This window comes from Hordeum vulgare, chromosome 3H (genome assembly GCF_904849725.1).
Source record: "Hordeum vulgare subsp. vulgare chromosome 3H, MorexV3_pseudomolecules_assembly, whole genome shotgun sequence".
In the NCBI taxonomy this organism is placed as follows: Eukaryota; Viridiplantae; Streptophyta; class Magnoliopsida; order Poales; family Poaceae; genus Hordeum; species Hordeum vulgare.
The window spans coordinates 613,803,769-613,817,758 of record NC_058520.1 but is presented as its reverse complement, the minus strand read 5'-3'; positions in this window follow the sequence as shown (position 1 = coordinate 613,817,758).

Genomic DNA, 13,990 nt, shown 5'->3' with positions numbered 1-13,990 from the left:
AAGAAATACATCTATATCTCTCCCAGGTGACCTTGGACCAGGAATTAGCAAAGAGAGGATGAAATTATGCTGCTTCATGCACAACCAAGGAGGAAGATTCAATGGAATTACTAAAACAGGCCAGACACTATAGGATAACTTCATTGTCCTAAATGGATTAAAACCACCAGATGCTACAAGCATCCTCATGTTGCGACTATCTTTAGCAAAATCTGGATATTTGCCATCAAAGTCCTTCAAAGCAGGTGCATCCGTTGTATGCCTTATTAGTCCATCTCTTGTACGTTCTTCAGCATGCCATCTGCAGTCCGCTGCACTCTTTGCGGACACAAAAAGGCGTTGTAGCCTCTTCTTTATTGGAAAATAACGAAGAACCTTCCTTGGGACCTTGTGTACATGTTTCCCATCAAGACTATTCTTTTCAGATTTCCACCGAGAAGTTTTGCATGTAGGACAAATATCCTTATTTGCATGTTCCTTCCAGAACAAAATGCAATCATTCTCACATGCATGAATTTTTATATAACCAAGCTCAAGGCATTTTATCATCTTCTTAGCTTCATAAAAGTTTTTGGGTAGCTTTGCTGTTGGAAAGGCCTCTTTTAGCAACTCTAGCAGTATGTCAAAACTTTTATCACTCCAACCTCCAAGAGATTTTGTATGGAGTAACCTAACAACAAAACGTAGCTTTGAGAAGGTTGTGCACCCTGGATAAAGCTCCTCCCTATCATCAACTATGAATTGTCGGAAAGCATCTTCATCCTTCTTCTTTTTCTTCTCTAGAAGAGGGTCGACGCCCTCAGGCTCTGCATCCTGGTGACTTGGATCCTCCCCACTAGTACCACCACTAAAATCCCCATTTTGATGTGTTATATCTTGAATCATTTCAAGCATCTCATCATAGTCATCTAAGTCGATCTCCTCTTGAAAATCATCAGGTTGAACCTCATCATGGTCACTCTCAGATGCAAGAGATGATGATGCCTCCCCATGATATATCCATCGTTTGTACCCATTAATAAACTCATCGCATAACAAGTGCTCATAGACAACATTAGCTTCAAACCAACAACAGTTCAAGCAAATTCTACAAGGACATAGTATAGTGTTCCCTCTTGCTGAATGCGTAAAAGCAAAATCTATGAATTTCTCTACCCCGTCTATATATGCTTGTGTATTTCTAGCTTTATCCATCCAACTCTTGTCCATTCTTGACCAGTTTCACTAAAATTGCCTAACATGCGAGAAAGTATACTTCTATTAAGGAAAAAATCTAGTAACAAAGTGCAGATCAACAATATCTAGTACAAGCAACAAGAAATACAATACGAGAAGAAATTTCATCACACAACAAAATATAATTAACTGAAACATGTCATTTCAGAAAATACAAATACCAAAATAGCAATAAGAATGCCATCATCTATATCATAAAAGCATAGCACATGTTCTGTACACATCTCGTATTTGGCAAAACTCAAACAAACATGGTACTACCTTGGGGCATTAACTAAACAAACAAAGAACTTAAATAACTAGCTTTCTTTCATCTCAAATTAAAGTGAACTCCAAAGCTCAACTATACAACTTAGTCAGGTGTCAAAAAATCTAATGAAGGTATGCACTTGTTAATCAGCAATGGTCCCTGTCCTTTGATCTGAAGGGCTACTAACAGTAGCAGTGTTCAGTTTTAGACAAGCAAATAACCTTCAAACGTGTTTGACTCATGGTTCTTTTGTTGTTATTATATCAAAGCAATTAAAACTAGATGCTTTGTTCTAACTGACGGAATAGTTTAGTGCTGCTACTTTTCAACATTATTTTGAGCACAAGCTTCAAAGGGCGGGAGGTGTTCTAGCCATCGGCAAGGAAGAACAAACGAATTCATTGGGATCAAACTAGCAATGTAGTCTTCGGGGCTTTGATCTCAAGATCCATAGCTGCACATTCAGAACAAAAGATGGCAAAAAATTGTTATGAAACCTCACGAGCTGTCAAATGAAGTACAGTAAACTCGATGTTCAGTAGTCAGAGCTGCTCGCCGGAGAGGAGGGCCAACCCGCGGAGACTGCTGCGTCAGGGGCTTGTCGACGAGGTGCCTGCTCGCTGGAGAGGAGGGCCAACGCGCGGTCTGCTGCTTCAGGGGCTTGTGGAGGAAGGAGAAGTAGGTGCTACAAAAATAGTTACTGTAAATAAAACCGTCTCGCGCCGTGAATAGTGAATAGACTTGCTTATGTTCAGTTCACTGATAACGATAGTGAAGCGAGCGGAATGACAAGGATGCCCAGCGCTCACACGGACGGACGGCTGCAAACTCCACAGGAATCCATTCCAGCACAACGCCTACGCTCTGTACCACCGAAAGGTAAAGGGCCAGAAACCGAAATTGAAATTTGGAGCACTCACGGCGGCGCCTGCTCAGGGAGGAAACAGAGCTCGATCTGGAGTGCGGCGACGATGACAGTGGCTGACAGCGGCTTGGTGGCGGGCGGAAACAGAGCTCGGGGAGGAAAGAGCTCGGCCTGGTGGAGGGCAGTGGATGGATGGTGGCGGCGGCGGCAGTGGATGGTCGGTTGGGGGCGGCGGTAGTGGTTGGTTGGGAGCGGCGGCGCCGGCGATGGATGGATGGTTGGGGGCGGCGGCGGCAGTGGATGGTTGGTTGGGAGCGGCGGCGCCGGCGATGGATGGATGGTTGGGGCGGCGGCGGCTTGCGGTGGTGAGGGGTGGAGGAGCTGCGGTGGTGAGGGGTTACGCCGGCAGCAGGGGTGGGGGGCCAAACTGGAGCAGGAGCTGCGGTGGTGAGGGGTTATGCCGGCGGTGAGCTAGGTTTTGGGGGCGGCGGTGAGCTGTGTGTAATAGAGACCTCATCGGATCGCAAAAATCAGCAAAGACATCATCCCTTTGAAAAAGCAAGCAACATGTTGTGTCACTGTGCATGCTGCGTGATGCCCTGCTGTAGGAAAAGCATCGATTCATGGATGCATACAAAAACAAACAAGTGCCTATTACACACAGCACACCACACAACGACCTTCTGAGCATATGTGGATTATCTTCTCAAGAGGCAGCCTGTGTCGCAGCAGATCATGCCCTCTATTTGAAGCAGCAGTGCATACTTGAATGACTATACCCATCATTTATACATCCAATGGAATTAATTCACATTTCACTCAGGTGGAAGAGACATGGGCGAAAGAGAGTTGGGGTCGCCAAACGTGAGGGCAAGATCCTAGCTTTAATGATACAAAATGACCCGTTGCGTCAATTGGCGCAAATGGTAGAGTTACGTGAGAGAAATTTATGGTAATCTATTCCTAAGATCATTGACTTCAAAAATAAATAAGCGAGATCTTCGTAATATATGCTCTAGGTGGTGAGGTATTAACACTACACCACAACACTAATGCAACGGCATGTAAACTGCCCTGAGAAACCACTTTAAGCGGCACACTATCTGCCGGGGAAGTATTTCTCCTCGCAGGCAGAACCGCCACGAGAACCGCTGCCGGGGATCACTTCTCCCGGCAGATAAAATATTCCCGGCAGTCCCACTGCCCTAGTACATTTATTTGCCGGCAGTTTCTATTCTCCCGGCAGATTAGGCAAGACACGTGGACTACCAGTTACTGGCAGTCTAACTGCCGGCAGAAGAGTGTTGACCCGGCAGTTATTTTGCCAGCATGTACATTTCACTACCTAATTGTTCTGGGCATCCCCTATGTAATATCCATCTAGTATGTTCAGTCAGCAGCACAACCATAATATCAGGCCTATGCCAGCCAGTAGCACAACCATAATATCAGCCAACAGCACAACCATAATATCAGGCCTCATCCAGAAATAATATACATATATGTTTTGCCAGCATGTACATAACACTTTCAGAACCTTAAAACGTCATTGGATAAACATAACAACCATAATATACATATAAGGAGGTTGTGCCACAAAAGGTACAGCACACATATGATTTAAAATGTGTCACACAACCAATAAAATGAAATAGTGCGACAAATGGAGAAATACATGTTTCTGGGTGTGCCACACAACCAAAATGAGCATATGGCTTATCGACCAGCAAAATGAGCGGAGCAAGTGTGTCTAGGTTTCACAAACTAAACAAGCATATTACATAAAACTATTGTAGGTCTTCCAAATCTTCAGGAGCTTGAAAATCTTCCAAATCTTCATCAACTTGTGCACCTTTGGGAAACCTGCAACAGATAGGATACTCAATAGCAGTGGTGGAGCTTGAAAGGAAAAGTTGGGCGGGCCAAATAAAAGAAGAGCACAAAATATTTCAAATTCTGAAGCATATATATGCTTGACTCATTTGAAGCGATTCTGTCATCAGACTCGAAAACAAATCAATTCTTCTCTGAGTGTCATGGTGCGATTTTTTCATCTGATTAGAAAATTAATTAAGCATATGCATGACTAGCAAGTAGTTGTGGCGCTGCTTGCAAGCTGCTACATGCTCGAGAGCAAGACCTTTGAGGCTTTCAGGCTTTGGATATAATAATATATGAGATGGCTCGTTGTCAGTGGACTGTAGATTTTTTATTTTTGAGGGAAGTCAGTGGACTGTAGATGGGCTGACAACCGAAACATACTAGCAAATCTGTAGAAATCTATAGAAATCCTGGGCAACCAAGAGAAACATGTATATTACCTCCTTAGCCTGCTTGTGGTCGCATTCCTGCTTTTTCCGTGGACTTGTCCACTTCCAACTGCATACATAGAAGCAAAGCTTTTTCAGCAATCAACCATCATAGTCATTGGTAGGTTTAATCATAAGAAAATAAGAACAAAATCTCACATGCTTGTATGGCCATGCGATACATCGCCCTTGAGCTTGCCCCATGGTGGTCATGTTCCCAACACCATGAGGTAGTATAACATCCCTTTCTATTACATAGTTCACGGAAACCTCACAATATTCAGAGCGAAGCTCCTGACCACCTACCTCTTTTCTCCGATCAATTGATAGAATGGTTGCTTTTGCCACTGGGATACTATGATCTTGATAAACATTATACAGGATCACATCCTTTCCTTTCTGAGTAAGCGTGAAAAAGAACTCACATAAGCGAAAGTGTCTTTGTCATCCTAAACAAAAAAGAGCAACAAAATATAAACGAAGTACTGTTGGAAGTATGCCCTAGAGGCAATAATAATTAGTTATTATTATATTTCTTTGTTCATGATAATCGTTTATTATCCATGCTATAATTGTATTGATTGGAAACACAATACTTGTGTGGATACATAGACAAAACACTGTCCCTAGTAAATCTCTAGTTGACTAGCTCGTTGATCAAAGATGGTCAAGGTTTCCTGGCCATAGGCAAGTGTTGTTACTTGATAACGGGATCACATCATTAGGAGAATCATGTGATGGACTAGACCCAAACTAATAGACGTAGCATGTTGATCGTGTCATTTTGTTGCTACTGTTTTCTGCGTGTCAAGTATTTGTTCCTATGACCATGAGATCATATAAGTCACTGACACCGGAGGAATGCTTTGTGTGTATCAAACGTCGCAACGTAACTGGGTGACTATAAAGATACTCTACAGTTATCTCCGAAGGTGTTCGTTGAGTTAGTATGGATCAAGACTGGTATTTGTCACTCCGTATGACGGAGAGGTATCTTGCGGCCCACTCGGTAATACAGCATCACACACAAGCCTTGCAAGCAATCTGACTTAGTGTAACTTACGGGATCTTGTATTACGGAACGAGTAAAGAAACTTGCCGGTAAACGAGATTGAAATAGGTATGCGGATACTGACGATTGACTCTCACGCAAGTAACATACCGAAGGACAAAGGGAATGACATACGGGATTATATGAATCCTTGGCACTGAGGTTCAAACGATAAGATCTTCTGCTGTGCGATCTACAAGGGTACGTAGATCGGAAATCCCCTCTCGTAGATGGACATCACCATGATAGGTCTTCGTGCGCGTAGGAAATTTTTTGTTTCCCATGTGACGTTCCCCATCAGTGGCATCATGAGCTAGGTTCATGCGTAGATGTCTTCTCGAGTAGAACACAAAAGTTTTTGTGGGCGGTGATGTGCGTTTTGCTGCCCTCCTTAGTCTTTTCTTGATTCCGCGGTATTGTTGGATCGAAGCGGCTCAGACCGACATTACTCGTACGCTAACGAGAGACTGGTTTCATCGCTACGAGTAACTCCGTTGCTCAAAGATGACTGGCGAGTGTCGGTTTCTCCAACTTTAGTTGAATCGGATTTGACCGAGGAGGTCCTTGGATGAGGTTAAATAGCAATTCATATATCTCCGTTGTGGTGTTTGCGTAAGGAAGATGCGATCCTACTAGATACCCTTGGTCACCACGTAAAACATGCAACAACAATTAGAGGACGTCTAACTTGTTTTTGCAGGGTATGCTTGTGATGTGATATGGCCAACGATGTGATGTGATATATTGGATGTATGAGCTGATCATGTTGTAATAGTTAATATCGACTTGCACGTCGATGGTACGACAACCGGCAGGAGCCATAGGGTTGTCTTTAAACTAACGTTTGTGCTTGCAGATGCGTTTACTATATTGCTAGGACGTAGCTTTAGTAGTAATAGCATGAGTAGCACGACAACCCCGATGGTGACACGTTGATGGAGATCATGATGATGGAGATCATGGTGTGACGCCGGTGATAAGAAGATCGTGCCGGTGCTTTGGTGATGGACATCAAGAAGCACATGATGATGGCCATATCATGTCACTTATGAATTGCATGTGATGTTAATCCTTTATGCACCTTATCTTGCTTAGAACGACGGTAGCATTATGAGGTGATCTCTCACTAAAATTTCAAGATGAAATTGTGTTCTCCCCGACTGTGCACCGTTGCGACAATTCTTCGTTTCGAGACACCACGTGATGATCGGGTGTGATAGACTCAACGTTCATATACAACGGGTGCAAAACAGTTGCACACACGGAACACTCGGGTTAAGCTTGACGAGCCTAGCATGTGCAGACATGGCCTCGGAACACATGAGACCGAAAGGTCGAGCATGAATCGTATAGTTGATATGATTAGCATAGAGATACTTACCACTGAAACTATTCTCGACTCACGTGATGATCGGAGTTGAGATAGTGGATTTGGATCATGTACCACTCAAATGACTAGAGAGATGTACTTTTTGAGTGGGAGTTCTTAAGTAATATGATTAATTGAACTAATTGTCATGAACATAGTCTAATGGTCTTTGCGAATTATGATGTAGCTTGCGTTATAGCTCTACTGTTTTTATATGTTCCTAGAGAAAATTTAGTTGAAAGTTGATAGTAGCAAACTTTGTAGACTCGGTCTGTAAAGTCGAGGATTGTCCTCGTTGCTGCGCAGAAGGCTTATGTCCTTAATGCACCACTCGGTGTGCTGCACCTCGAGCGTCGTCTGTAGATGTTGTGAACATCCGACATACACGTTTTTGATGACTTCACGATAGTTCAGTACAAAATACTTAATGGCTTAGAAGCAAGGCGCCGAAGACGTTTTGAAACATCACGGAACATAAGAGATGTTCTAAAGAGATGAAATTGTGATTTCATGCTTGTGCCCTTGTTAAGAGGTATGAGACCTCCGACAAGATTCTTTGTCCACGAAGTAGAGGAGAAAAGCTCAATCATTGAGTGTGTGCTTAGATTATCTGAGTACGACAATCGCTTGAATCAAGTGGGAGTTGATCTTCCAGATAAGATAGTGATGGTTCTCCAAAGTCACTGCCACCAAGCTGTGAGAGCTTCGTGATGAACAACATATCAAGGATAGATACAATGATCCTTGAGCGATTCGCGATGTTTGACACTGCGAAAGTAGAAATCAAGAAGGAGCATCAATAGTTGATGGTTAGTAAAACCACTAAGTTTCGAGAAAGGTAAGGGCTAGAAGGGATACTTCGTGAAACGGCAAAGCAGTTGCTGCCCTAATGAAGAGACCCCAGATTAAACCCAAGCCCGGGACTAAGTGCTTCTGTTATGAGGGGAACGGTCACTGAGGCGGAGCAACTCTAGATACTTGGTAGATAAGAAGGCTGGCAAAAGTCGAAAGAAGTATATTTGATATACATGATGTTGATGTGTACTTTACTAGTACTCCTAGTAGCACGAGGGTATTGGATACCGGTTTGGTTGCTAAGTGATTAGTAACACGAAATGAAAGCTACGGCATAAACGGAGACTAGCTAAAGGCGAGGTGACGATACGTGTTGGAAGTGTTTCCAAGGTTGATATGATCAAACATCGCACACTCCCTCTACCATCGGGATTGGTGTTAAACCTAAATAATTGTTATTTGGTGCTTGCGTTAAGCATAAACATGATTGGATCGTGTTTATTGCAATACGATTATTCATTTAAAGAGAATAATGGTTACTCTATTTGCTTGAATAATCACCTTCAATGGTTTATTGAATCTCGATCGTAGTGTTACACATGTTCATGATATTGGTGCCAAAAGAGACGAGGTAATGATGATAGTACCACTTACTTGTGGCACTGCCGCTTGAGTCATGTTGGTATAAATTGCATGAAGAGGCTCCATGCTGATGGATCTTTATACTCACTTGATTTTTAATCACTAGTGACATGCAAATCATACCACATGAGCAAGGCCTTGTTTTCATTGAGATGAAACAAGATAGTAACTTGTTGGAAGTGATACATTTTGATGTATGAAGTCCAATGGGTGATGAGGCACGCAGTGGATATCATTATGTTCTTACTTCAATGACGATTTGAGTAGATACAAGAGTATTTACTTAATGAATCATAAGTCCGAAATATTGAAAAGTTCAATTCTTTTTCGGGAGCGAAGTTCATCGTAACAAGAGGATAAACTGTCTACGATATGATCATAGAAATGAATATCTGAGTTACGAGTTTTGGTACGCAGTTAAGACAATGTGGAAATTGTTTCGCAGTTCATGCCACCTAGAACATCATAGTGTGATGATGTGTCTGAATGTCATAGCCACGCACTATTTGGTATGGTGCATGCTATGATGTCTCTTATCGAATTACCACTATCGTTTATGGGTTATGCATTAGAGACAGTCGCATTCACTTTAAATAGGGCACTGCGTATTTCCGTTGAGATGACACAGTATAGACCGAGGTTTAGAGAAATCTAAACTGTCGTTTCTTGAAAGTTTGGGGCTTCGACACTTATGTGAAAAAGTTTCAGTCTGATAAAGCTCGAACCCAAAGCAGATAAATGCATCTTCATAGGATATCCAAAACAGTTGGGTACATATCCTATCTCAGATCCGAAAGCAAAGTGTTTGTTTCTAGAAACGGATCCTTTCTCGAGGAAAGGTTTCTCTCGAAAGAATTGAGTGGGAGGGTGGTAGAACTCGATGAGGTTACTGAACCATCACTTCAACCAGTGTGTAGCAGGGCGCAGGAAGTTGTTCCTGTGGCGCCTACACCAATTGAAGTGAAAGCTGATGATGGTGATCATCGAGCATCGGATCAAGTTACTACAAGCCTCGTAGGTTGACAAGGTCGCGTACTACTGCAGAGTGGTACGGTAACCCTGTCTTGGAGGTCATGTTCTTGAGCAACAGTGAACCTACGAGTTATGGAGAAAGCAATGGTGGGCCCGGATTCCGACAAGTGGCTGGAAGCCATGAAATCCGAGAGAGGATCCATGTATGAAAACAAAAGTGTAGACTTTGGAAGAACTACTTGATGGTCATGGGACTATTGAGTAAAGATGGATCTTTAAAAGGAAGACAGACGATGATGGTGATAAGTCACTATTACGAAAAGCTCAACTTGTCGCAAAGATGTTTCCAACATGATCAAACAGTTGACTATGGTGAGACTTTCTCACTCGTAGCGATGCTAAAAGTCTGTTAGAATTATGTTAGTAGTTGTTGCATTATTTTTGAAATATTGCACATAGGATATCAAAATATTGTTTCCTCGACGGTTTCTTTGAGCAAACATTGTATGTGATACAACCAGAAGGTTTTGTTGATCCTAAAGATACTAACAAGTATGCAAGCTCCAGCGGTCCTTCAATGGACTGGTGCAAGCATCTCGGAGTTGGAATATACACTTTGATGAGATGATCAAAGATTTTGGGTTTGTACAAGGTTTATGAGAAACTTGTATTTCCAAAGACGTGAGTGGGAGCACTATAGAATTTCTGATAAGTATATGTGGTTGACATATTGTTGATCAGAAGTAATGTAGAATTTCTGTGAAGCATAAAAGGTTGTTTGAAAGGAGTTTTTCAAAGGAATGCCTGGATTGAGCTACTTGAACGTTGAGCATCAAGATCTATGGAGATAGATCAAAACGCTTAATAGAAGTTTCAACAAGATGCATGCCTTGACAAGTTCTTGAAGGAATTCGAAATAGATCAGCAAAGAAGGAGTTCTTGACTGTGTTGTAAAGTGTGAATTTGAGTAAGACTCAAAACCCGACCACGGCAGAATAAAGAGAATAGACGAAGGTCGTCTTCTATGCCTTAGCCGTAGACTCTAAAGTATGCCATGCTGAGTACCGCACCTGATGTGTGCCTTGCAGCAAGTCTGTTAAGAGGTACACAGAGTGATCCAGGATTGAATCACTGATCAGCGGTCAAAGTTATCCTTAGTAACTAAATAGACTAAGGAATTTTTCTCGATTATGGAGGTGGTTAAAGAGTTCGTCATAAAGGGTTACGTCGATGCAAGCTTTGACACTAATCCGAATAACTATGAGTAGTGAAACGGATTCGTATAGTAGAGTAGATATTTGGAGCATTTCCGAATAACACGTAGTAGCAGCATCTATAAGATGACATAAAGATTTGTAAAGAACGCACGGATCTGAAAGTTTCAGAACCGTTGACTAAAACCTCTCTCACGAGCAAGACGTGATAAGACACCAGAACTATATGGGTGTTGGATTCGTTGAAATCACATGGTGATGTGAACTAGATTATTGACTCTAGTGCAAGTGGGGGACTGTTGGAAATATGCCCTAGAGGCAATAATAATTAGTTATTATTATATTTCTTTGTTCATGATAATCGTTTATTATCCATGCTATAATTGTATTGATTGGAAACACAATACTTGTGTGGATACATAGACAAAACACTCTCCCTCGTAAGCCTCTAGTTGACTAGCTCGTTGATCAAAGATGGTCAAGGTTTCCTCGCCATAGGCAAGTGTTGTTACTTGATAACGGGATCACATCATTAGGAGAATCATGTGATGGACTAGACCCAAACTAATAGACGTAGCATGTTGATTGTGTCATTTTGTTGCTACTGTTTTCTGCGTGTCAAGTATTTGTTCCTATGACCATGAGATCATATAATTCACTGACACCGGAGGAATGCTTTGTGTGTATCAAACATCGCAACGTAACTGGGTAACTATAAAGATGCTCTACAGGTATCTCCGAAGGTGTTCGTTGAGTTAGTATGGATCAAGACTGGGATTTGTCACTCCGTATGACGGAGAGGTATCTCGGGGCCCACTCGGTGATACAACATCACACACAAGCCTTGCAAGCAATGTGACTTAGTGTAAGTTGCGGGATCTTGTATTACGGAACGAGTAAAGAAACTTGCCGGTAAACAAGATTGAAATAGTTATGCGGATACTGACGATCGAATCTCACGCAAGTAACATACCGAAGTACAAAGGGAATGACATACGGGATTATATGAATCCTTGGCACTGAGGTTCAAACGATAAGATCTTCGTATAATATGCAGGATCCAATATGGGCATCCAGGTCCCGCTATTGGATATTGACCGAGGAGTCTCTCGGGTCATGTCTACATAGTTCTCGAACCCGCAGGGTCTGCACACTTAAGGTTCGACGTTGTTTTATGCGTATTTGAGTTATATGGTTGGTTACCGAATGTTGTTCGGAGTCCTGGATGAGATCACGGACGTCACGAGGGTTTCCGGAATGGTCCGGAAACAAAGATTGATGTATAGGATGACCTCATTTGGTTACCTGAAGGTTTTCGTGCATTACCGGAAAAGTTTCGGGCTCATCGGTAGTGTACTGGGAGTGCCGGGAGGGGTGCCGGGGACCATCAGGAGGGGTGTCACGCCCCAAGGGGTCTCATGGGCTATGGGAAGAGATGAACCAGCCCCTAGTGGGCTGGAATAAGTTCCCACTAAGGCCCATAAGGTTTGAGAAGGAAAAAACACAAGGTGGAAAGAGTTTCCAAGTGGGAAGGTGGAATCCTACTCCAAGTAGGATTGGAGTAGGACTCCTCCACCTCCAATTTCGGCCAAACCTTTAGGTTTTGAGGCTGCCTCCTCCCCTCCCTCCCTCCTATATATAGTGGGGTTTTAGGGCTGATTTGAGACAACTTTTGCCACGGCAGCCCGACCACATACCTCCACGGTTTTACCTCTAGATCGCGTTTCTGCGGAGCTCGGGCGGAGCCCTGCTGAGATTAGATCACCACCAACCTCCGGAGCGCCGTCATGCTGCCGGAGAACTCATCTACCTCTCCGTATCTCTTGCTGGATCAAGAAGGCCGAGATCATCGTCGAGTTGTACGTGTGCTGAACGCGGAGGTGCCGTCCGTTCGGCACTAGATCGGAGCGGATCGTGGGACGGATCGCGGGACGGTTCGTGGGACGGTTCGCGGGGCAGATCGAGGGACGTGAGGACGTTCCACTACATCAACCGCGTTTCTTAACACTTCTGTTGTGCGATCTACAAGGGTACGTAGATCGGAAATCCCCTCTCGTAGATGGACATCACCATGATAGGTCTTCGTGCGCGTAGGAAATTTTTTGTTTCCCATGTGACGTTCCCCATCAGTGGCATCATGAGCTAGGTTCATGCGTAGATGTCTTCTCGAGTAGAACACAAAAGTTTTTGTGGGCGGTGATTTGCGTTTTGCTGCCCTCCTTAGTCTTTTCTTGATTCCGCGGTATTGTTGGATCGAAGCGGCTCCGACCGACATTACTCGTACGCTAACGAGAGACTGGTTTCATCGCTACGAGTAACTCCGTTGCTCAAAGATGACTGGCGAGTGTCGGTTTCTCCAACTTTAGTTGAATCGGATTTGACCGAGGAGGTCCTTCGATGAGGTTAAATAGCAATTCATATATCTCCGTTGTGGTGTTTGCGTAAGTAAGATGCGATCCTACTAGATACCCTTGGTCACCACGTAAAACATGCAACAACAATTAGAGGACGTCTAACTTGTTTTTGCAGGTATGCTTGTGATGTGATATGGCCAACGATGTGATGTGATATATTGGATGTATGAGATGATCATGTTGTAATAGTTAATTTCGACTTGCACGTCGATGGTACGACAACCGACAGGAGCCATAGGGTTGTCTTTAAACTAGCATTTGTGCTTGCAGATGCGTTTACTATATTGCTAGGACGTAGCTTTAGTAGTAATAGCATGAGTAGCACGACAACCCCGATGGCGACACGTTGATGGAGATCATGATGATGGAGATCATGGTGTGACGCCGGTGATAAGAAGATTGTGCCGGTGCTTTGGTGATGGAGATCAAGAAGCACATGATGATGGCCATATCATGTCACTTATGAATTGCATGTGATGTTAATCCTTTATGCAGCTTATCTTGCTTAGAACGACGGTAGCATTATAAGGTGATCTTTCACTAAAATTTCAAGACGAAATTGTGTTCTCCCCGCCTGTGCACCGTTGCGACAGTTCTTCGTTTCGAGACACCACGTGATGATCGGGTGTGATAGACTCAACGTTCACATACAACGGGTGCAAAACAGTTGCACACGCGGAACACTCGGGTTAAGCTTGACGAGCCTAGCATGTGCAGACGTGGCCTCGGAACACATGAGACCGAAAGGTCGAGCATGAATCGTATAGTTGATATGATTAGCATAGAGATGCTTACCACTGAAACTATTCTAGACTCACGTGATGATCGGACTTGAGATAGTGGATTTGGATCATGTACCACTCAAATGACTAG